This window comes from Ambystoma mexicanum, chromosome 8 (genome assembly GCF_040938575.1).
Source record: "Ambystoma mexicanum isolate Mex_15411 chromosome 8, UKY_AmexF1_1, whole genome shotgun sequence".
Lineage (NCBI taxonomy): Eukaryota > Metazoa > Chordata > Amphibia > Caudata > Ambystomatidae > Ambystoma > Ambystoma mexicanum.
Genome location: NC_090929.1, coordinates 713,436,244 through 713,462,070, shown reverse-complemented (window position 1 = coordinate 713,462,070; position 25,827 = coordinate 713,436,244).

Genomic DNA, 25,827 nt, shown 5'->3' with positions numbered 1-25,827 from the left:
TTTGTGTTCACGGAGTCATTGCAGTACTGCCTTTACATGCTCTTCATGTTTTAGAGGATCCTTGGAAAAGATCAATATGTCATCTAGATAGACAATGACAAAAAGGAATAACATGCCAGAAAACACCCTGTCCATAAATCGTTGAAAAACCGCGGGGGCATTAGCTAGTCCAAAAGGCATGACTAAATATTCATAGTGACCAAAGGGTGTTCTAAAGGCTGTTTTCCATTTGTCTCCTTCCCGGACACGGATCAAATGATAGGCACCCCGGAGATCCAACTTTGTGAAGATTACGGCGCCTCTCACAGCTTCCAGGATATCCGAGATTAGGGGTAGTGGCTACCAATCTTTGAGGGTGCATTGATTTAAGCCACGATAATCGAGGCAAGGTCTGAGTTCCTTAGTGTCCTTCTTGGGAACAAAGAACAATGAAGCACCCGCTGGAGATTTTGAAGGTCTTATGGTGCCGTTTTCAAGGTTGGTATCCAGGTATTCTCTGAGGGCCTTTTTCTCAGGTTTGGAAAGAATGAACATTCTTCCAAAAGGAATCACGGCAGAGGGATCTGTATCTATGGCATAGTCTTCAGGTCTGTGAGGGGGTAAGGCCTGGACTATGCAGTTGAAAATACATCAGCATATCTCTGATAGGCCTCTGGGACTTGTATGATATTAGAAACCATGAGTGGTGTTTTCAAGTCTCTTGGTGGTTCTTTAAGGGGTGTCGAGGAGGAATCCAGGATTAGACAGTGGGACATACAGAATTCAAAGCCTAGAAATAGTGATCCTGCTGTCCAATTGATATACGGATTGTGCTTCTGTAACCAGGGCAGACCCAATACCATGGGCTAATGGGCTGACTTAATGATGTCGAATGTAATCCGCTCTTGGTGATGGTTTATGGAAAGTTGGATCTCTTTTGTCTGCAGGCTTATGGGTCCTGAAGAGAGGGGTCTTCCGTCGATTGCTTCCACCGGCTGCATGGTGCTTCGTGTCTCGTACAGAATATGATGACTAACAGCCCAGTCTTGATCAATGAAAATTCCCATAGCTCCACAGTCCACCAAGGCCAGAATGGGATAGGTCTTACTCTTGGAGGGCGATAGGAAGGCTTGTAGAATCACCAAATTGTTTTGTCCAGGAGAGTTCAAGGATGGAATTGATGTGGAGCAAACGTCTCTCTCCCGAAGCTCTGCTCCATCTAGGATCGGGAGCTGGCATTTCCCGAACGCCGAGGGGGGGCCAGAGGACACTCCCTAACCAGGTGTTTGTCTGAGGCACAATACATGCACAACCCCGTATGAATCCTTCTCATTCTTTCTTGCGGAGATATAGGTCCACGGAAAGCTCCTATCTGCATGGGTTCTGGTTCAGAGATTGAGCCTGGGTTAGTGTCCGCCTTGGTGGTACTCTCAAGGGACGGCTTTGGAGGATTAACTTTGGATTTCTTCCTCTCTGCTTTTCTTTCCTGGATACGAAAATCTATTTGCATGGCAAGGTCCATTAGTGTCTGAATGAGCTTGGGCGAGCCACTCTGGCCAACTCATCCTTAATCTCCTCATTCAGTCCTCTCCTGAAAAGGGTAAAACTCGCCTCTGGGGACCAATCAGCTTCCTTGACTAACTGCTTGAATCGGGTAACATAGGTGAGCATATCCTGGGATCCTTGCTGAAAGTCCAACGGGCGTTCCTGGGCACTGTAGACCTGTTCTGGACGGTGAAACATGTTCTTAAGGGCCTGTATGAAGCCATCATAGTCATCTAGAAGAACGTTGCCAGAATTAACGAGGGGCGTAGCCCAGGTTAAGGCGTTTCCTGTAAAGTGGGAAATTATGAAGCCCACTTTAGCCGTGGGAGTTGAAAAGTAGTAGGGCTTAAAAGTAAAGTGAACCAAACATGAATCCAGGAATCCTTGAAGGATTTTTGGTGAACCATCATATTTGTCCACTATACCACCCAGCAATACACTTTCTTTGGTGACAGAATCACGGGACAGAACTAGTTGTTTGAGAGCAGCGTTTTCTGCCTTCAGATTCTGCACCTCGGTTGATAGCTCTTGCATACCACGCATCAGGTCCTGGACGGCCGCTTTCATGTCCATATCGAGTTCGGTCGTGTGGCGTCTCAAACTGTCAAGGAGTTCCCCCCTTCTCACCTGAGTTCGATCTTTGCTGGATTTCTTGATTGATGCCTTCTTGCGTACTGCTCGAGTCTTGAATAAGGCTGCACGAGTCTCTTCCGACTCCAGCGTGTGTGCGTTCAAGTACCGGGAAGCAAGGGTCCAGGAATCCAGGAAATACCAGGGTAAGCAACTAGCACACAAGTCCAGGAATCAAGAAGGGAAGGAAAGGGGCTAGAATTGGGTTGGAATGGTAGAAGCAAGGGAAAGTACCGCGAGCTACGGATCACACGTCTGATCACTACTTCGCAATAGCATTGAGACGCGCGGGCCTGCGGGGCGTGGCATATTTATGGAACGTACTACGTGCGCCGTGAGGGCTGGTGCAAGGCGTGTCAAGTGATACGGCCATGTTGGGAGAAACAATGAATGCAAACCCTGCCGTGACAAGGACCAGGAAGTCCAGAAGGGGCGCGTTCTGTGGGTCATGACACATGTACATAGTGCATTGCCACAGCTCAGCAATCCCAGTGCTTGGACGTGTCTGGGAGAGCACTGGACAGGATCTCCACCCTAATTTCCTGGGGATAATGTGGACCAGTGGACCTCCGGTTAATTGATGATGACTCTGTGGATGATCCTAGAGAGGGAGCTACTGTCCTAAAGAATTGTTTTTGGGATTCAATGTTTAACTCTGAATCTATTAAAAAGCCAAATTCTACAGACGGGGATCCCTTACATCACGCAGGATTGCAGAAACCCTTCTAAGACATAAAAGCAGAGGCTCTGTCGATTGACCCACAATATCACTATACTTCTCCTGATTTGGAGGTGACATCACAATAGGGGTAGATAGGGACTGACATTTCTGCCCTAACTGCTACTGGTACAATCAATAAAATATTCCACATGGCTGAGGAAGCTAAATTCATCAGGCATCCCCTTGACCCTGAGGAAGTTAATTGATGGCAACTGAGAGGTCTTTGGTTATTTTGGCAGGTAACTATGTCTATCCCTCAAGAATGAAAAAAGGAGTTCTCCTCAAAATCAGCCTCAAATAAGGTAGCCTTGCAGATTCTAAGGCTCCTGATCTTGCAGGGAAGTGCTTTTTCTGTGACAAGTTTGTTAAAGACCTGGAAATTATGTGAATACTTTTCCTTCCTTGACTGCACTCAGTTGTCTCTCTAAGAAAATGTTTCTCTCTTTAGGTTTCTACAACAGCTGTCAGAGATAGAGGCCAAACCACTAGCTGATCTTCCTCTAAAGCAAGCGTCTCAGGATAGCATAGACCTAGAAAGACCCCCCTGCCCCCGGGTATAAGGGTCCACATCCCCTTTATATCTCCTGAGGGACCGAAACATCGGGCCAGAGGCTTAGGGGCAATGGAGGAAGAGCTGAATTTCTCAAGATAAGTTCCCCTCTCATGGTTTCTACATCCTTTCTTCTGGATGTAGAAATTGGTATTGATTACAAAAGTGGTCTTGTATTTTTCAGGATCAGTGAGTACTTCGGGGATTTATACCGGCGTTTATAAAGACCACTGCATAACTAGTAGCCAGGAGAAGGATTTAGATTTCCAATTAAACCAAATTCTGATTATTCAAGAGGTGTAGGAGTTATTTTGAAAAAACACAATAGAGGGAGTCCCTCCTCACCATCCGGGATTTATTAGCTTTATTTTTAGTTTGGGCTATTAGGTGGTGCTTACGCCACCTATAAGCCAAAACTATTGCATTGGAGTACAGATGGGGAGAAATGGCCTATGATGTCACAAAGCTTGGAGGAAGTGTTTGGTTATTTGCCCACCCATTAAATGCCCATGGCCATGCTAATCCCTGTGTCCTTTCCCACTGAGTTCTTGGACCTCCCCACCAAATACACAGTCTCATGGGAACTCTTTAAGATGGCTTTAATCAAGCCTTACCATCAAACATTGTACTTAAAGTTCCTTCCAGTGTTTTTTCAAAGTCGGTTCTGAGAGATAATTACTTCATTGGAGCTGTTAATGAGCTACTGGTGTAATTAAAATGTCTTAATCAGGTCTGCCTTCAGCCACTTGTTTTATATGCACTATGCGTGTCCTTCACTGACATCCTGTTAAAAACAAGCATTGGCAAAGCCACCCATTTTGGCTTGTGTATAAGTATTAGGCATTTGCCAAGAAATGCTATTAGATGCCCAGGTACTCACACCATTTTGCATGTGCTTCCATCAATGGCCAGTTAATACCACCATGGCAGTGGCTGGCAAGTGCCTTTCCCATGGTTACTCAAAAGCCCAAACTGTTGATATTGCCAATGCCTATTTGGTGAGGAAGAACGACAAGATGGTTCCATCCGGTGACCATCCACAGGGAACTGAACAAGGACACCCTCCATAGCCATTTTAAGATAGAGAGAACTGCAATGCTGTGAGACATAGTGAAGCCAGGCGACTGTCAGTGAGGTCAGATCTGAAGGATGCTTACCTTGTGATTCCTATGATTCATATCTTTGAATCCTAAAGGCACTTCCTGCAGTGTGTTTGGAACAAATCACTTACCAGCTCACTTATCAATACATCTAGATGACACAGTCAACATAGCCCAATACAGGTAGGAGGTGCACATACACTTCGAATGGACTGGCCCTCATTACAAGTTTGGCGGTAATTTGGTGTCAATACCACTGAATTGCTGCCAAATGGTAATACTGTTAACACCACTTGGTCCCTTGGGTTTACGACGGGTTTACAAGTGGTGGTAGGTCATGTAAAACACCATATTATGGGGATTTCTGGTGGCATTTCCTCTGGCGGAATTACTGGGTGGTAATTCCACCGATTTTTGGAGGTAAAGTGGAGGATTTCCCTCCAGGAAGTAAATCCTTCAGTTTACTTTAAAAAAAATTGGCATAATTACCACCCTGTAATTCCGCCTGAGGTAGTTAGCGGTGGGGGGAAAAATGGCGGTAATGAAATTACCTCCACTTTTTTCCTGCACCGTCAAACTCGTAATGAGGCCCAATGTCACTTTTTCAGTTTCTGGGGTTCCTGATAAAGTCACTGAAGGGAAATCTGACTGGATCCCGTCGCATGCAGTTTTTGTGGTTTGCGATCAACTGCAAAACGTCGTCCCTCATTCTGCCACAGTTAAAAATGTTTTTGGTCAAGAAGGTATGCATCACAGTGATTTTTCTGGGGCATCTTTCCAGGGTCATGGGCCCCCGTCAGCTTCTATCCAAGCAATATTTCCAGGTCACCTTCATTAAAGATAGGATTGTGGTTGGCTCAAGGTGTGGACACAGCCTGCGCTAGGCTCCTCTGTTGTCCAAGACCAGTAAATTGTTTTGGCGTTGCAAGATCACAGGAGTAGTTGGGGTTTAGCCAGTACCCCACGTTGTTGAGTATATAAAGAAAATTGGCGATACAGATTCGCTTTTATTAGTGATAGTGTTGCATCATTTCTCATATTACATTTGATAAGCGTCATATACACCTAAGGACACATGTGCGCCTTGTTAGTCAGCCGACACGTGTTTCGACCCAAAGGGTCCTTATCAAGGCTATTGTCCATTTTCTTGAGCCCCCTGTGGGGTCCTGGTCCTGATACGAGTGCTGTCTGGTAGACAGGCGTGGCTCCTGTTGGGCCCTATGTGCTCTATATAACCCTCGGTCCGTTCCGGCACCTTCATTAAAGGGCTTTGCAAAGATTACAAATGAAGCCCATTAAAAAATTATGATGATGCTTAAACTTGGTTTTTCTTGCCATAGAAGCAAGAGAAGAGTTACTTCCTTTGTAGAAAAAGGCCGGGAATGGCAGTTCCATTTTCGTTTCTTCCCCAGGTCTACAATTGAAATCGAATGTAAATCTTGTGAGTTGAGGCGCCAGGTGATTAACTGTTTTAACTGGTGTTATATGGTCCCCTTAGGAATCTTTAATGCACGCAAACAATTTAAAGACACATATCGGGTTCAAAGCAATCTGCTGTTTTGCAAAATAATTCTTCCACTGCACAGTTCATCCTCTCATGGATAATTTGACATCTATTGAGTACATCAAACCGATTGGGGACACTCATTCCTGATCCCTCATGTGTCGGGCTAAGAACCTTTGGGCGTTTTGCCTTCTTTTACACCTAAAGATTCGCACACAATAATTGGCAGGTGCTCAGAACTTGGTTGCAGGCTGATGTTCCTATCACTGGATGGACACAAGCAAGTGCACTTTCACATGTCAATTTCATGAGAACTATAAAAGAGGAGGGCCCCTTTCAGAAAGACCTGTCCACCACTATACTATGACGGGTCTTCTCTTCATTGGACAGACACGAGTGACTGGCACTTGTGCAAGTACATTTTCTTGAAACGCACAGGGAGCAAAAACCTCAGCTATCAACTACACAACACTCTGGGAATCATATTCAAACAGCAAGTCAACTCCCTGAAAGCAAATGTACCCCTGCAATAGCCCACCCCAAAATTGCTATCAACTTTCTTATGGAACAAAAAAAACATAACCCCAAGCCAGTTTTGAGTAAAGTTGATTACTCTAGAGCTCTGTTGCCAAGACGCCTAAATAAGCAGATGATGATGCTACAAAATAGAGCAGCAAGAATGGTCGTTGGGCAGAAAAAACACAACCAAATCCCTCTTGCAGTAAAAAACACTTACATGTCTAGCAAGTGTGAAAGAAATCATTGTAAACCCCCTCTGCAGTACTGACAGGAGCCATTGGAGAAGGGGCCCTGTCTACATTCAGGCACTTCTTACCCACTACAAATCCACCAGAATCCTCCGGTCTTCCTCAGCAATAAAATGCAACGACACCAGCTTGAGGAAGGAAGTAGCCACCAAGAGATCACTCACCACTGAAACACTTGTGTATGAGCGCAATATAAATGAAATATCATATCATATCACCCAGGGCGCTATTTATTGGAATGGTACTATTGCAGACCTAAAGCAGCCTAGAACTACCCTGGCGTTAAGAAAGCGGTCAAGATACACTTCCTGGGAGAGCCCTGGGAAGTAAACTAGGGTCTAGAACAGGAGTCTGTAACATTTGGCTCTCCCGATGTTTAGGACTACAACTCCCATCGCCCTTGCTAGCTTAGTGAATGGTGAGGGATCATGGGAGTCGTAGTCCAAAACATCTGGAGATGCAGGTTGCAGACCTCTGGTCTACATTGTACAATGAAAGACAGCACTGCTATGCTGTAGCACTTAAGTGCACCCAGGATAGGCTCCTTGAATGGAATCCTATGACCCTTTTTGTAATTTACTGGTGCTCCTTTCCCATGTCACATTACTGTTGCCCCTTTATTGCAGACCTAAAGCAGCCTAGAACTACCCTGGCGTTAAGAAAGCGGTCAAGATACACTTCCTGGGAGAGCCCTGGGAAGTAAACTAGGGTCTAGAACAGGAGTCTGCAACATTTGGCTCTCCCGATGTTTAGGACTACAACTCCCATCGCCCTTGCTAGCTTAGTGAATGGTGAGGGATCATGGGAGTCGTAGTCCAAAACATCTGGAGATGCAGGTTGCAGACCTCTGGTCTACATTGTACAATGAAAGACAGCACTGCTATGCTGTAGCACTTAAGTGCACCCAGGATAGGCTCCCTGAATGGAATCCTATGACCCTTTTTGTAATTTACTGGTGCTCCTTTCCCATGTCACATTACTGTTGCCCCTTTATGTTTTCTATGTTCTTACATATTTTATTATTTTTTTATTTATTGTGATATAGCCGTGCTAGTGACTTTTCAAATTCAATAGAGAGAAAAAGAATTACAAAAACATTTCACAGTAATATTTATACACATCAAATGTTGAATGCATTAAAATTTGACATACACAACTAACAATAAAATACTAATAAATAAAAAACATGAAAAAAGGACGACCCGATAATAGGCAAGAGATACATTTGTTTCTCAAATTCCTATCTGTTAGAAAACGTGAGGTTTTCAAAGCCTCCACATCCTGTACTGTAAGACGAGTTTCATGTCCAGCAATTAGCCTCTTCCAAAATTAATCTGCACACAACCACGCAGGATTGTCGACAAATCTGCACAAGTTTGCACATCTTATTACATAGGTGTTCCTACAATCTATCAGAATGTGTTTAACTAACTTAACGACGCGTTCGTTACATAAATTACAACTTTTGTTACCTGGACCAGACTTGTCCCTGATGGCCAGAATTTCCCTTGTATTAATTATGTTCAACCGTACCCTTAGGAAAGCCATCCTACTTACTCTATAAGGAAAACGGATCAAATACTTAGGAAGAAAACCACAGTGTTTGTCATATTGAGACCAACATTTTTATATTACTAGGCCTCACATTTGGTCAATTGTTTCGATCCAGTCCAAATGTAATAGTGCCTATTTAACACCTGCCAGATAAGTAATAAGATCTTCAATAGTACAACCACAATGTAGTAATTTCGTGATAGCTAGCTTTTTGATTTGAACTAGAACAGGACATATTCCTTTCATCAGTTCTAGATGTATCTCCTCATCGAGAGATCGCACCTGTGGACACATGATCAATCTATACAAAAACATTATTTTCCAATCCATATAAACTTTCAAAGAATACGTCTTAGTTCATATATCAGACTCACGATCGGTAAATTTGCTGGGAGATTCAAGGCACTCTTCCATATCTTGCCCTCGATCCAAGCACAGTTCACTGCCTGTGAGGATTGAGATGTTTCTAAAACATATGAAATAGAGGTAATGATCTTCAATTTATAATATCTTATTAAGGGAACTATTGAAAACTTACAATAAGAATTTGAGATTACTTTTAGCTGAGCCAGTAGTGACACTGATTTCAAGTCAAGGTCCAGTTCCAGATGTTTTAAAGGGACAAACCTTTAGTAGGTTAATTCCTTTACACGCGGTACCAGGGGACCAGATAGATACCCATTACATTCAGGAACAGTCTTCAAAGGTAATTTAAACACAATTGTTTTCGGTTTATGCAGGTTTACCAAGAGTTCATTCATTTTGGCATATTTATCAAAAGCATCCAACAATCCTTGCAGTCCGACTGGTGAGTTATCGAGTAACACAATGTCATAAGCAAACGCAATCCAATTTATAGATTAGACACCAATCTTAGGACTCACCAGCGAATGAGGCTTCAAGCCTTGGGCCAAATCAGCCAGGAATAAATTTAATATAGTGGGAGCGACAATACAGCCTTGTCTGACTCCCCTTTCAGACCTTATTGCTTTCGTTAAGTCACCCTTATTATTCAATCTCACTTTCAGACTCGAATCATCATGCATACTTACTAGAATATTCAGCAATGATTTCTGCATTCCTCACTGTTCCAGTTTCGTCCACAGGTGGTCTCTATTGATGGTGTCAAAAGCCTCAGACAGATCTAATCATGCCCTATAAAGAGAGGGGCACGTTTTTTTCCAAGACACATTAGACACGACAGACAGTACCAGGCCGTTCAGGGAAGTCGAAAGGCTCTTCCTAAAGCTTGTCTGCAGTTTAAAAAGAATCTGCTCTCTGTCTGCCCAGTAAACCAGCTGTTTTTTAATCTAATACATTGCGTGTTTAGGTTGCCTGCTATTATTATTTCAACTGGATCATATTCAGTTTTAATCTTAGTTAACAGATCTGATAATGATGGCAGGAAACCGAGTAAGCTACAAGAAATAGGGTTCCAATAGACATTTATGAGCACCAAAGACCCGAGGGAACACGGGCCTTTCAATGTGAACCCAACTGCCATTATCCCCTCTGTCTCAAGTGATATAACTTCCAATTTAGCTAATATAGAGGATCTAAGGGCAATTAACAAGCCATCCACCGGACGACCACTTGTTCCCTTAGTAGCCAGTTGTTGTACAATTAGAAAGCCATCAAGATGTAGACGATTGGTTAATCAAGCCTCCTGAAACAGTATTAAGTCATGTCTTCCAAAAAAATCCTGCATGTCCCCTGTAGAGAAAGAAGCAAAGCCCCATGTATTCCAGTCCAACACCCTCAAAATGCCCCCTACGAAAGCTCATATTGACATATCCTGAGCTTCTCAATCACCTGGCTAATTATATCAGGAAGCATAGTCCATATCTGTCATGATGCCTACCCCTGGAGACCCAGACCAAGTCCAGCAACCCCGGAAGCAGGCATCAGGTTACCCCAAGCAAGCCCAACAACCCCCGCTAGGGGCTATTTGGGTGCAGTCCTGGTGCCTATGGTGCCAGGCTCAGATGGAGAGTCAGTCCTGGTGCAATAGGCACCAGGCTCATAGATCAAAACTTAACTGATGCAGACCATGCTGCAAACTTACCTGATGCAGACCATGTTGCAAGAGCTCCAAGCCAAACGAGGCTTGGAAGGGACGATTTTACCTAGGGACTACTATTTTTTTACTCAGGTGGGGCTGGGGAGGAATACTTACCTGGGACTACTTTGGAGGCTATTTAAACCACGCCCGAAGAGCAGCACACGCTTTGCGTTATTCTGCATCCAGCAGCGTAACGCTCACCGTGCCTGCAAGTCTGCATCCAGTCTTCTGCCATGCCCGCCTCGAGTTTGGAGCTCCTAGAAAAAGGGAGCTAAGAAGGAGAAAAGGTTAGAACAAGAGCAATACCGTTGATCCTTACCTGAATTCCCGATCCATCGTGTCTACGAGCTGAAAAAAGAAGTTATTTTATGCGCGTCGCCTCGCCTGCTGCAGCGCTGCGCTGAACTCACCGGCCTTCACAGCATCTTCACATTTCACTGCATCCTCCTGCATGTTACCGCCGCACTCCAGCACCTAAGGAGAAGACAAGAACAGCAAGGTGAGCCAAGGGAATACACAGAGAAATACCCCCATAGACTTACCTGATTTTACCACCGGGGGTATTATTCTTCTTCACGGGTTGGCGCAGCTTCCACTGCATCCTAGCTGAACCCCAGCCCCTAAGGGGAAAGAAAAGGACAGCAAGGTGAAACAAGAAACTAACAAGGGGAACCCTCCTCACCACAAAAGACTTACCTGATTTTACCGCCGGAGGCATTATTCCCCGAGACTTCATACTTTCTCTCAGCGCCTGAATAAGGGAGAAAGCAACAGGTTACATATGGACATTATTTTATCGAACTGTGTTGGATAATACAAATCCTTACCAGAACATTACCGGTTGCCACGAGGAACTCTTCAATAGGGTCAAGCTGCAACCTGCAAGGAATCGGACAAGAGTGAAAGTCAGGCAGTTGAACTCTTACGAACTACATACTTACGGCGTCTTGCCGGGAATATCGTAGTCAATATTGTCCTGGAACTCACCAATTCCTTTGAGCCAATGAAGCAACTGGTTATCTACGCGCCCCTGCGTTCAATGCAGGATGGAGAGCTCATCTTTTCAAATCATCAGGTGAGACTATAAGAGGGAACATCCAAGGTGATCAGTGGGGAGAACAGCGGGGTGGGGGGATTTACGCTCAACTCCACGGGTGGTTAATTCCCTTTCTCCACTTGCAGAAGAATATTCCTACGGGCCAAGCAAACGAAGCTAGGTGGGCCAGTCCAGTCCGTCATCTCGGCCCTACGCGTCACATTGAGGAAGATCGCAGCAGTCCAGTCCAGATCGACGCCTCTGTGGGAGCCAGGTGAGCGTAACAGAACGCAAAGCCTACCCACAAATTCCCACCCGGGCGTCATGGATACCTCAGAGACTGACCAATTGGCCCAATTACTAGGGGAACTGAGGGCTGAAGTGCATTCCTCCCGTCAAGAAACCAATGCTCTTAGGAGAGAACTGATTTTGTCAAAGGAGCGAACTGATGATCTTGCTAGGCAACTATTGCAAAGCCAGGCTGGACAAGCACCCCTACCTGGTTCCGGGGGAAATCCAGCTCCTGTGTTATCGAGTAAACCTGTGCAAATAAACCTACCAGGAAATATTCCATTAGCCCCACCCGAACGCTTTGCTGGAGATCCCAAAAGGTTCGCTGTGTTTATGAACCAATGCCGCTTGCACTTTTTATGCAGACCTGGAGCCTTCCCAAACGATTAAGCCAAGGTAGCCTTTGTATTGTCAAATCTCAGCGGCAGTGCAGTTGATTGGTCAATTTCACTAGTTACTCAGGATGACCCAATTCTTCGGGATTTTCAGGGCTTTCAAACTAGCATGGAAAGACTATTTGCCCGGCACTCCCAAGGACAGGCCCTGGATAACGAACTTTTGTCCCTATGACAGGGTAACCAGGACCTTCTATAATACATCACAACCTTTAATAGGTTAATAGTGGAAACTGGATGGCCTGAGGTAAAACGAATCACGTTATTTCATCGAAGAACTCAATGAGCCTTATGAGCCAAAAGCCTTATCAGCCAAAGCAGCCTGCTATAACACTTCTGTCTTGTGGGATTCCTGTAGATGAAGCACTTACATTGTCAGTAGTTCCTGCTTGATTCACCTCTGGCAGAATTCTATTGAGTGCAGAAAGTTTTGCCTCAGAAACCGTAGGAGGATTTACCCATTTTTTTTTACTGGTTCTTAGCCCTGACATTTTTTAACTTTGTAAAAAATTGGTTCAAGCTTTCCCATATCAGCCTTTTCCTCAGTTTGTGTTCCCGAGGTTGTTTTAATTAACTTTGATAGATTTGTTACAGCACAAGCTCTGCCTAGGGACTTTGTTCACCATCTCTTTTAACATCATTTTGCTGTAGGGTTGAGCCATTTTGATTGTGTCATTAGGGGTAATCAATTGTGTTTGGGAGCTCGTAGAAACTTGACCCAAAGAAATGACTGATGGTGCAGGTTGCAATGACCCCTTCCCAGCTGACAATTTCCTTTTCATGTCGCGCTGTTTTCAATCCACAGAGGACAAAGATATAGCTCGAACGAAGTTTGATTTAACAGAGTTTTTGATGCGTATTGCCTTACGATTGTTCGATTTGTATAGTTGAGGACATGTGGGGCCTCCCTTGCCCTTCCCATTCTTTCTGGTCTTCTTCCTCTGTCTGGCCTTCCGACCCCGCCATTCGGTGCCAGGCAACGCTGAAACATCGTTATTGTCAGTCTGTCTCAACTCAATGTGGGCCATGTCAGATGCATCACTTATTTTGACATCATTCGAGATCTGAGGCAATCTCATAAACTCTTCCAAAACGGATTCCGAAAGAGGAGTGTCATCCATATCCAGGTCATGTTGAGCACTTTGGCCAGCCTCCACTTGTTTCAACTCAGAAATCGGCCTTGATATTGAGGGTTCTTTAACATTTGATCATTCCGTGTATACAAGACCTCAACAATAGATTTTACCTTAAGATTATCCTTTCTGAGATCCCCAGTAGTGATGTATTGCCACATTGAGGCCATCTAATAGTGTTGTATTCATGGCTTTTTGTAAGTCGATCAACGATGATTCTGTGGGTGGAACATCTTTAGATAATTCCAAAAGAATGCCTGAGTGTGTCTGAAGCTCGTTTTTCAACAATTCAAAGACATTCAGTAGAGAGGTTAACACGAAATTCAATGCAGGGAGAGTTGCTACCATAGCGGGTTTGTTGGGAGAACTACAAACATTCTGTGAATGTAAGTTACCAGGAGAAATGTTTGCGGCTGCATTTTATCGGGGGATCATGGTTTATTAGGAGGCATATTGGAGTGATGTTTAGGACTCCTTAAAGGTTCCACTGCTGATCCATGAATTGAGTCATCAAGACAAAGTGCTCCTCTTCCAGCCAACACCTCTCCTTGTACCAACAAACTTGAGTTGGGCACTGGCTCAAAACGATCCACATCACTGAAACTCCAGCATTTCTTAGGCAGAAAACAATAATTTATTTTCTTCTGAATATTCGTTGTGGTAACCGTGTACTCCAAGCCCTTAAACATAGATTATTTATTAAATCATCTGAGGGGTTATGAGGAGTCTGAGGCGAAGGATTGATGGATAAATTCAGGGATAGCTTAATTTCATTGCTTTACAAATTTGATTGTGACTTTCCTCGGATAAGCAGGTATTATTACCTCCCTACAAGTTAGGAAGTTCACTTTCGTTGTCGAGAGTACTCTCCATCTCTGGAGCTCTGAGGTCATCCATAAAGGCACTGCTATGTAAATAATACATTTAGACAAAGGAATAAGAAATACCAAAGACCACCTAAAATTTTGAAAATAACTAAAAACCTGGCTCATCAACACCTCGGGACCAGACGGAAACAACTGAAACAATCAAACAGGAAATACAATGGAACAGGCTGACAGAATCCATTACAGCACAGACAACACCTAGAACTGACTAAGGGAAACTCCAACAAGAACAACAGAGACAATGCTAGGTGGAACCGACCATGAGTGACAACCCTATCAGGACAGAGCAATAGCAAATTAGCCTAACACAAACACCAACCTTACCCACTCAGATAAGGCATTGGGTACGGGTGTAGGGCAAAGTAGATTGATCCGAGAGGAACAGTTTGCACCAACCACAAACTGGGATTTAGGGGCAGGCCAAAAAAAAAAGAAATGAAGATAGAAATGCAGAGACTAACTAACTTAACATAATGACAGAGAGATGAGAGACATCCTTATCATGCTGAAACTAGATCACTGAAAGGAAGACAATCTTGTCTAAATCCCGAAAGATACATAATAGGAGTGTGCATTTCTCGGGACAACAATGCTACTAACCAACCCTACAAAAACCTATAAAAAACCTCACCTCTCTTCAAACACCTCTCAAACCCTAACTAAACACAACCACACCTCTTAAACCGCAGCAACCGGCACACACCTCACAACACCGCAACAACAAACACAGCACACAGACCCTCACACAACAGCACATGATGCACTCGGACCGTATACCACACCTAAAAGCTCAGCGAACAGTGTTAACCGAACTGAAGCTGCCAACAGTAAATCATAGCTCCCTTGCTCCTCTCCAAACGTTGTCCTACTAACATGCCCTAACCCACCCCCCTTTTCTTTCAGATCCACCAGAGCACGAGGGGACCACTCCAGGGGGTGCACTCCAGGGGGTGATAGTGCACGGTACGAATATACTTTAACGGGGCATCTAAGGTCGTTTGAAGGACGCAGCTGAAAAAAGCCTCCTCTCGAGGCTAACACCCCAAGTCTACAACCACTGATAGTTATCACTTTGTCTACAAAGACCTACCAGAGTAGATTAATGGTGGCACAGAACACTGCCAATGACTAAGGATCCCCTCAAGTAGCAAATACACAGAGAGAATAATTTAGATGGAGTATGGTATTAAATGTCCAATTCCCTTGTTCTACTTCAATGATAATTCTACACGTTACTCACCCGGGCTATCAGACCCCTGCCTGCTTTTTTTTACTGCTCAGGGAGTGGGTCCCACTAACCGTCACTGTGAGTCATGATAGAACCGTGGAGTTGAAAGTCCAGTTCTCAGATACAGCAGAATTAGCAGAAAAGCAACAGAAAACACAGTAAATAGCACTCTCGCAGCACTCCGCTGCGCTTCGCTGTAGGTAGTGTTTTTGAACTAGAGGTCTGCCTCGAGGTCCACCTCCTCAATGATAGAGCCAAGAGAAAGATTCACATTGCTGCCAAACAAACACGATACAGCCCCAAGAAACACTCTTGCAGCACTTTGCTGCGATTCACTGTAGGTTGTGTTTTTTAACTCGAGATTCGCCTCGAGGTCCGCCTCCTCAATGATAAAGCAAAGAAAAAAACTCATATTATGTGATGATATTGCCCCCTCATGTCATCCAATTCCTAACCTTTTATGTAATATGTATGTAACTTCCCGCAAAATCACTGGATTCATGAGCAGCGCACCTCTGTAAAAATCACAATAAATAAATACATACTGTGATCACATATATAAGATGCATGGTTGCCTGATGGTGCAATGTGTGAGTAATGTGGAGATTAATCGCAGACTCCTGGCCTGCTTCAGGGTACAATGTTGAGAAGAGAGAGAGAAAAGCATAGTGATTGGAGCTTACAGGGTACACCATGTGGAAAAAGATTATCAAACTGAAAGACTAACATTCCTTTTAAACGTGTATACATGCAAATAAATGTAAGTCTTGGCCATCTAACTTAGCGCTGACAATGTAAGTCTGAGTGACTATAGATCTCTAACAAAGACCGAAGTGGAGGTACATGTTTGTGCATAGTTCATTGTTACAATAAGATTGATAGATTGATTGTTTATTTATTATGCGCTTATACACAAGTATTTCAAAGCGCAACCATGCATGGGAGGGGAAGACATAAGGAAGACAACACAAAAGATCTTACTAGGTGTGGTACATTCAGATTATGCAGTTGCACAGAAAAGGATGGGGGTGGGGGGAGAAATAGGGAGCAAGTGTGCCCTGTCCCGTCAGAACATGGTTTAAGTGCAGAGAGATACCACTTTCATGGGTTGTAACTGAACTGCAGTAGTGCTGCGGCAAGTGCATTGCCCAGAGGCAAGTGCAGGAGACTGGCGCAGAAGGCTTGTCACCTGTGAGTCTCTGAAGGAACACTGGGCAACCAGTCAGCAAAACAAGGCAGAAGTAGAGGAAGAGAGCAAAAAGAGGTGGTTAACAGGGGAGAGGGAGGGAGAAGGAGGACGCAAAGAGGAATGTCTTGAGGAGTTTCCGGAACTTAGGAGATACTCAAGATGGAGAGAGGCAGGGAAGCGATTCCAGAGGGAATCACCTGCAGTGGAACCTTGGGCATTTGCGGGTCACCCAAACATCTGGAGCAGTGACCAGTGAATTCCGCCCAGTACTAACATAGACTAATCAATGCCTTCAAAGGGTCCCGGGGCACATTATAGGTGCTATCCCTTGTCCTAGGCTGGGCCTGGGTGAGCATATTTGGTGATAACTCATACCACCCCAATTTGAGGTGGTTACAGGGCTCCCAAACGTACAACAATTTTCTGAAATTGTATCTGGAAAAGTGTGAAGTACATCAGAACTCTGAGAGGGAGAGTAGACTGCTGCTATCCCACTATGGGACCTATAGCATCCCCCACTGCATCACTGAGGTATGATAGGCCACTCCGCTGGGGAGCAGGGCATGTTAAACATTTTTCTATATGCAACACTCTTGCACTGTAAATAGAAAACTCGATGTTCTGTTCATTAGGGTACTCTGTGGGGAGTAAAGCCATGAGCTGCTCTGGAGAGGGATGGGGGCAGTGGTGATTTGGGGATGGTTTTAGCCTCGTTTGTCCTCTCGTAAAGGAACTGTGGCCATTTGCGGGTCAACCAAACATCGGTAGAAGTTACCAGTAACATAGACTCATCAATGCCTTCAGAAGGGTCTGGGGTCGTCTAAGCCCACGGGTCGGGAAGAGCGAGTCTTGCTTGCTTTGAAAGGCAGTAGATTAGAAAAGTAAAGCATCTTACGAGCAGGGGTTATATAGGAGGTATACAAACACCAATACAAGTACTTAAAACGCCGTAATCCGATCTGAGACACCCCAAATATGCCTGAATGTCGCGTGCATGGTTGCAAATCAGCATAATGTTGATTTTCACATTAAACCTCACTGAAACTGCAACATTTACAACTAATCCAGAAAACGTTAAATTGACCACGATTCTTCCTGAAACGGCTAACTTACAGCGAATGAGTCTGAAATGGATGTACAAATGAGGACGCATTTCTGGACTTCCGGTATAACCCACCAGGCGGATTGTTGCTGAGGGATTACTAATGGGTGGGGTTTACATTGCTCAGAACATATGCTGTTTGTTACACCCACTTTCCTAGTACCCTGTAAAGAACATTGGCTACACTGCTGACAATGAGGATACAGGCATTCTGGGTACTGTTAGAGACGCATGCCCAGAAATTCTCTATGACATGCCGTTGCTCCCCTCACTGTTCCCTCCTGTCCTTCCCAGCCCTCCCTCACCCGCCTCCTCTTACTTTGGTACTGTCGCCCACTACCCCTGCAGCCTTCATCTATGTGAAGTACCCTAAACCGCATACTTGGCCCCACGCTACTACTAAGCCATCAGCACCCCAATGATACAGGTAAAATAGGCGCAGTCTGACAGATATACCTCCTTTGCCTCTTTGCGTTGCCCAGGCCAAGAGCAGGCAATATCTTCAGGGACCGGAGGTGTGAGCTGATAACGGTAGCAACGCAAATAGCTTTAGAACAATGGCTATAAAATAAAATAATGTCCCATCAAGGTCTTATAATGATAATATTCTTGGTTTATAGTTAATATTTCGAATTCAATTATTTGGAATGCAAAAATGTTGAAAAAATTAAGTCGAAAAAATTATTTCAAATGTTTCATTTTTTTTTTTAATGGGGGGGTTCCCCCCCAAACTCCTGTTTTTTTTTTTACACTTTATTTTACTTACCAAAACCCCCAAAAAAGTATTAAATAAAACAATTATACATTAAAAAAAAAAAATTCGACAAAATGTTTTTGACATTTTTGCATTCGAAAAAATGAGTTCGACATACTGACTGGACACCAATATTCTTTTAATCAAACAATAACGGTCAAACAAACTAAGTAGAAAACACTAGGATAAACCCACCCCTGTAAAAGAAACACGTAGAATGCAGACTTTTGTTAAAGGGCACTCTAGGATGCTAATCAGGGGTGTTCAGGCAATCATGTGGGTGTTCAAAGATGTGTTCTTGGAGAAAAAGGTAGAGACTGGGGGCCTAAAAATCACTAAGGTCCCTAAAAGTGGACCAGGAGGATCGGACCTCTTCATGGTACCTTTAACTCTTGTCTTTCAAGCCAGCGCCTAGATGGCTCAAAGTGCGACAAGTGGTTCAAAGGTTTGTAATTTGCGAAAAATCAACCATGGGTCCCATATCAGCTCAAAGTACGTCAAGAGTGGTCAAGCTGGCTCGTAGGCATCTTGACGTGGTAGAACAGGATTACAGCTGCTTCTGGGTGGCCCAATCTAGGGACTTCCAGAGTCCTTCAGTTCTACACTTCGACTCCAGGAAGTTGGCTGTCACCTACAGAAGTTCCTTTACCTCCAGTGAACAGGTCCTGATTCCAGAGCAGCCGACAGGGGGGCCTGGATCCACAGCAGTTCACTGCATTTGTTCCCGGGGGATCGTTAGGGGACAGAGCTCACCACTGCCTTGGATGTCTTCTGTCTTCAACTCTATGGCAGAGGACACGAGCAAATTGTACTCCCAGCAGATCCAGTGAATCCTTCTGCTGGTCCTGATTGTCCGAAGATGAATCAAAGAAGGAGGGGGTGCCCCTTGCTTAAAAAGGGAAAATGTCACAGGGACAGGTCCCAAGGAACCCTGCTGTAAGGGATACAATCCAGGCTGTTTTACCAAGTGCCATCAGAGTGACTTGCCAGCAGGAAATGGGGGACGGTAACCGGTGGAGAGTTCTGACAGAAACAGATAGGGTGGAACACATTTCCCAGCCTACTTCTCCCTTGTGGCTACTCTAGCTCCACCCCTTACCCATGCCTGCTAACTTCAAAGAGAATACAGTGGTCAGAGTTCCTGTGCTCTGAGAGGAAAGACTTGCCCTTCCCACTGGAGGATCAGAAGGCCCACATGGCAGTTGTGGAAACAGTCAGATCAGACACTATGGGGGTCATTACGAGGTTGGAGGTAAGGGAAAAACGATGCCGGTAAAGGATTACTGGCATCGCTTACCGCTCTGGTCCATTACGACCAGCCAATCCGCTATCAGTGGCACAGTTATTTGCGGTGCCTCGAATAGTGGCATTGGCGCGGGCACGCGACCCTACATGCCGGCAATAGCGGCATGGCATAAGCAGGAGCTGAACACAAGTCAGGCGGACATGCAAATAACAGCCTACTGAAGGCCGAAAAGTACCTTACCGGCATGGAGGAAATACCAGCATCGCGAAGCACCCGTAAACGGCCATGTGCAGTGTTCCCAACTGCAACAGGTGCACACAATCATCACAGGTGGAGGCAATGTAGACTGGGCCAGCACAAAAGGAGCACACCCCACCCCTACCCACACCCAGTCACACACCAAAATGATCCCAATACTAGTAGCAATACTGGGGCTGGAGGACATGATTGCAGGAGGAGGAGGGTGAGGCAGGCCCAGCATGCACCACCAGTGCAGGCAGTTGTACCACACAGGCAGCCCCCAATCCCTCGAATCAGAGCCAGTCCATTCAGCCAAAGCCCTAAGCAGATCCACACCCTGTACCGTCTGGACCGGGACACCATCACCACCATTGTGGACATGATACATAACGACATTGTGAGCCTCATAGACATCCGTACCGCCAACCCTCCTCTAATGAAGGTGGTGCCTGTGCTCCACTTCCTGGCCACAGGCACCTGCCAGCACACAGTAGGGCAGATGCATGGCATATCACAACCATTATTCTCACAGACGCTGAACCAAGTGCTCGATGCCCTCCTGAAGCTCACAGGCAACCACATATTCCTTCCATGGACTTCCCAGGAGATCTCCAACACCAAAGTTGGCTTTCATTCACTGGCAGGCTTCCCAGTTTGCATCGTTGCCATCAACTGCACCCATGTTGAATTGGTGGTCCCACATGCCATGGAGGTAGTGTACCGCAACCGTAAGTTATACCACTCCATCAACGTGCAAATGGTATGTGACTCAAACAAGATCATCACACATTGTTGTGCCCGATTTCCCGGATCAACCCATGATTCAATGGTCATGCGGAACTACACGATACCACGCTACATGGAGCGACACGCAGGGCAATGATCCTGGCTACTCGGTGAGTTGCATGTCAAGCTCATGGCAGTGTGATGTGGGGAGATCATTGGGGGGAGAGATGCATACTTCACCTGGCTGAGATGGGAGGAGATACATACTCCACCTGGCTGAGATGGGGGGGAGATGCATACTTCACCTGGCTGAGATTAGCTGAGAGGATGGACCATGCTCATACCCCAAAGCAGGCCAGACTGGACCTGACACCTAAATGCAAGACGTAAGCTGCACTACTATGAAAATGAGGCAGTGCTGCAACCATTCCATAGCCATCAACATGTACACTGCACATAATCCGACCGTAGCCCCTGAAACACAATGCAGCGACATGCAGTTAGTATTGCCAATGCAAATGACCGAATAACATCACCACAATGGACATGTGTCCATTAGTGCGTACAAAGGAGTCACATGAGGCCAAAATACAGAATCTCACTCCTACACCACCACAGAGGTCCAGCATACCAGCATGGCTATATCAGGCGTGGAAAGTCAGATCATTAAGAGTCTGGCTTCAACGGTGACAGGAAAAAAGCATACAATCAACTACACATCACCTAGATCATGGGAATAACCGGTGTGGGCAACCACAGTGCATGAGCACTCATAAGGAATAGGACACCCCTGCGCCCACTAGATGATGCCACGCACACCTGTCGATCATATGAATTCACACATTGCAGTTACTTTGAGTAGCTATATTTGTGCATGGATATGTGGATGCAAACAGGAAATTAATGCATGCTATTGTGTCATTGATACGGGTCACATTTGGTGTAATCACTTACACATAACCATTGTTGTACATATGCAGGTGATGCTGGCTATCCCTTGAAGAGGTGGCTCCTCACCCCTGTTCGGAACCCGCAGAACAGGCACGAAGAGGACTACAATCGTGCACATACACGTACCCGTGTGGTGATCAAGCAGACATTTGGGATTTTGAAGGCACAGTTTCGCTGCCTCAGCAGGTCTGGTGGGGCACTCCTGTACAGCCATGAGAAGGTTGGCAAGATCATCATGGCATGTGTCATGCTACACAATATGTGCATCAGACGGAATGTGCCTCTGCCCCCTGACGTTGAACTGCAACCACCTTATGAGGGGGATGTGGATGGAGGAGATGGGGCTGCACATCAGGGAGGTAGCGATGCACAGGAGGGACGTGCCGTGCGCCAGACTTTGATTAACCAATGTTTCTAACACACATGGATGCAGAATGTGCCATGGAGGCGGGACTCAGGGCACTGGTAGTGTCGGGGACATGGACACTGTACACTGTTCACCAATAAAGCACACGTACACAATAATCAATGTCCGGTCATGTGAATTCTCATATCACAACAGGTGTATTGACCAAATAGAACATTGATTGTGCACAAGCCCTCCACCCTACACACCCCCTTCCCCCTCCCCCCTCAACTGCCCCACACACCCTCTCCCCCTCAACTTCCCCACACACCCTCTCCCCCCTCCCCCTTAACTTCTCCACACATGGTGTGCACTTGCATGCACCATCAGTCTTCAAGAGTTTGGAATGGCAGGCTGCACCTACACCCCTTGTCCACTGCCAGAATCTGGTGGACCCCTGTCTGACCTGCGCAAGTTCCGGAACAGGACCTACGCATAGGGCTGGTCTGTGTGGAGCTGGCATTTGAGGAGGTGCCTGGTTGTTCGACCACCTATGCGGGACGCAGGGCCTCCAAGGCTTCCACCATGCGGGTGAGGACCTGCCACACAGCCGCCAATTTGTTGCATATGTTTGTAGAAGTTGACTCAATGGCAGCTTTGAGGGACGCTGCACATTCCCTGAAATCCTCCCTTGCCTGGCCACTTTCAATGATGTGCTGGGTCACCAGCCCTGTCAGCTCCTCCTGGCGCTGTTGGATTACCGTGATCCCCTCTTGCCTGTCCCGGACACTGGTGGATGTGGAAGCTGCATGCGACATGGTTTGTGCTTCATGCGTTCTCCCCGTGGGGCTGAAGCTCCATGGCCATGACTCCACAGCAGACAGCTCATGGCTGCTGGAATTGTGTATGCTGGGTGGTGAAAGGTGGGGTGACTGCAGGGGGCCTGTAGTGGTAGGTGTTCCCGGTGACGGACTATGTGCTTCATCATCTGACACGGCTGCCGTGCCAACTGCCTATCCAATAGTACTGCTGGCAGTGGATACAGAGCCTTCATCCACTGGCTCCTGTGTGGTGGTGGCTGGTGTGGGTGCTGTGGTGGTGGGCCTATTGCACATTGGTGCTGTAGGTTCGTGGGTTGTGTTGGGCTTGTGAGGTAGTCCTGGTTTCACTCTTCCCCTTGATGTAGAGGGCCTGTGTGCTCCCTCCATGCCCCTGGACTTCTTGACTGGTGTCGCAGGCTGCTCCGTGGGGTCCTGATCATCGCTGTCAGATTGTGTGCCTGTGGGGGACAAAGAGAGGGAGTGCATTAGTGAGGGGTCTGCGTGCATCAGGCATGCATTGGGGTAGCTGCAGTTCTATGGAATGGCAGGTATTTGCCATTGGAGTAGTGACATACGGGTTGCTTGCCTTATGGGTGGGTCCTGCAGGGATGCGTCTGGGCTGACACATGTATGGGTTGCATCATGCATGTGGACGAGATGGTGCTGTGCACTGCCTGTAGGCAGAGTTGCGTACATGTGTCTGGTGGCCACTGCTTTGCATCATTTCACTGTCAGTTTGGGGGGACATCTTCATGGTTTGCATTACAGTGGTTTATTTGGGACACCTACCTGCATCAGCCAATGACGGGGCTCCGCGCTCCATATCCCCCACTCCCTCGATTGCCTCCATTCCGATGCCAGCGAGTCATCTTTATGGTTGAGCCATCTCCGCCACCTATTGCCATTCCCTGGCTGCGGTTTGCTGCGATGATGCAGGTCATCCCAGCGCTTCCGGACATCTTTCACCATGCGTGGGGTGGTGCCAACCGCACTCACTTTATGCGCCACCAGATCTCTTTTTTGCACAACAGTGCAGGTTGACGCATGTCATTTGAAAACACAACATCCCCATTTTCTGCCAAGGTGTCCGCGAGCATGTTGAGCTCTTCTTCGGAGAAGCGCTCTTTGCGCAGGTGCGCAGCTCCTTTTTTCTAATATGCTGCTGGTTTATTTTGGGACAGGTGTGGTGGTGATGTGGATCCTGGGTGCAGAGGATAGCAATGGATTGTGATTTTCAAGATGTCCACCGTGCTCTTTCCCGTTCCTGTGCGGTGACGCTACTTCCGGTTCCGCCATTAGCGGTGACCACTGATACGCTTCCCTCAACGCGCTAAGGGCGATTTTTCGGTCTTTAGCGGCATGGCGGTAAGGTCATTACCGGCATGGCGCAAAGCTTGTGCACCCAAAGTCGCAATGGCCCTTTAATAGCGGACTCTTTGCTACACGGAAACGGTATTTGCTCCATGCCGGTAAGGTCAGTTACTTACCTCCAAACTCGTAATGACCCAGTATGTCAATACTGTCATAGCCGGGCGCTTCTCACAGAGCGGACACTAGTGTGATATCAGATTTCTGTGGATTTCTGATTGTGGGTCCTAGTGGTCACCATGTCACAACTGGGCATTACTTATTCTTATAGTTTTACATACCACTGAGCTACCTAGGTTACACAATTAATATAATTTAGATCAGAGATACAGCAGTTAAAGAGACAACTTTGCCTGTGGAACTTTGGGATCCAGCAGCTGTCAGACATGCACATGGGTTTTTTGAACCTTCCATGTGCCACTGCGGGGCTGCTGCAGAAGGGGCCAGCAGGCTGTCTCAGCAAAGGTACATGTGTGCACTACACCTTTGGCATGGAGCATTTATTAAATGGATTAGCAGACCTCTTTTTCAGAAACCGAATTACCTGCATCATATTATTTAATAAAATCAAAAATACTCAGGCTATTCCACCCTCACCAGATATCATTATGTCAGAGGCATGGTCTCTCGCAGCTTTCCAGCCTATCGCTTCAAGACTCTGGCACCATTACCCTTCGTGCTATCTTACGTTGTGCCACATCACCGTAGCACTTTGGCACAATGTGTCCTGTTTCTATCTCATATATCAAAATCATCTTTCTGTTCAGAATCTCTTCACCACGACAAGTGCTAAAGGCGATAGCATTCTCATGGGCAGGAAATGCCAGGGATTTTGTACCCTCTGCCCCCATAATGGTCCCAGTGAACAGGCACTTTCGAGCAGTTAATCCCCAATGTTGCCTTGCCCCTGAGACCACCCTAGGGATATTTGTATGATTCATTGTCTGTGTCCCAATGTTTGGGGCTCAAGGTGCTTTGTGGACAATTCATCCAGAAAGCACCATGAATGCAAATGCAGAGGGTGACAGTTTTCGTCAAAGCAAGTAGTTTTTCAGGATAAATGGCCTCTAACTTTGTAGCCCTAGATCACATTGGTGGCTAAGCGCACTTTCATCCTCATCAAAATCTTCTGAAACATTTTCCCTTTCCTGGTATTGGAAAGAAATAGGCAGTTATTGTGACTAATATTCTCTCTAGATGTACCACGCAAACAATCTGTACTCAGGGGCCTTGAACATCGAATAACGAGACTGGTGATAGTCCAGAATGCAGTTGTAATATTATTGCTCAGAGTGAGGCTTAAATATGTTGTCGTATTGGCTTCTGGTAGGATTCAGGCCTGCCTTTGAAGTGGTAGGGGTCAGGGGGACTGAGAAGCAAAAGAGGACCTGGAAATAATAAAAGTGCCCCCATATTACACATTTTCAGAAAGCCCAATCCTTTTCCTATGAGAACATTTGGAAATAAAGTAGGTTACCACACACAAGAGGCCCATGGTGCAGTGGCCTGCCAGGAAATCTCCAGAGTTCCCTATAGGCCAGTCCACCCATGCTTTGAAGTGCCCTTTTTTTACTTTCAAAGCCATCCATGGATCAGGACCATTACTGCTAGATAACAAAATAAAGAAGCTTTACCCGACTAGGACCACGTAGGCCTTCTTCTCACACCACCCTTGTAAGGCCACCGTATTGCAAAAGACACA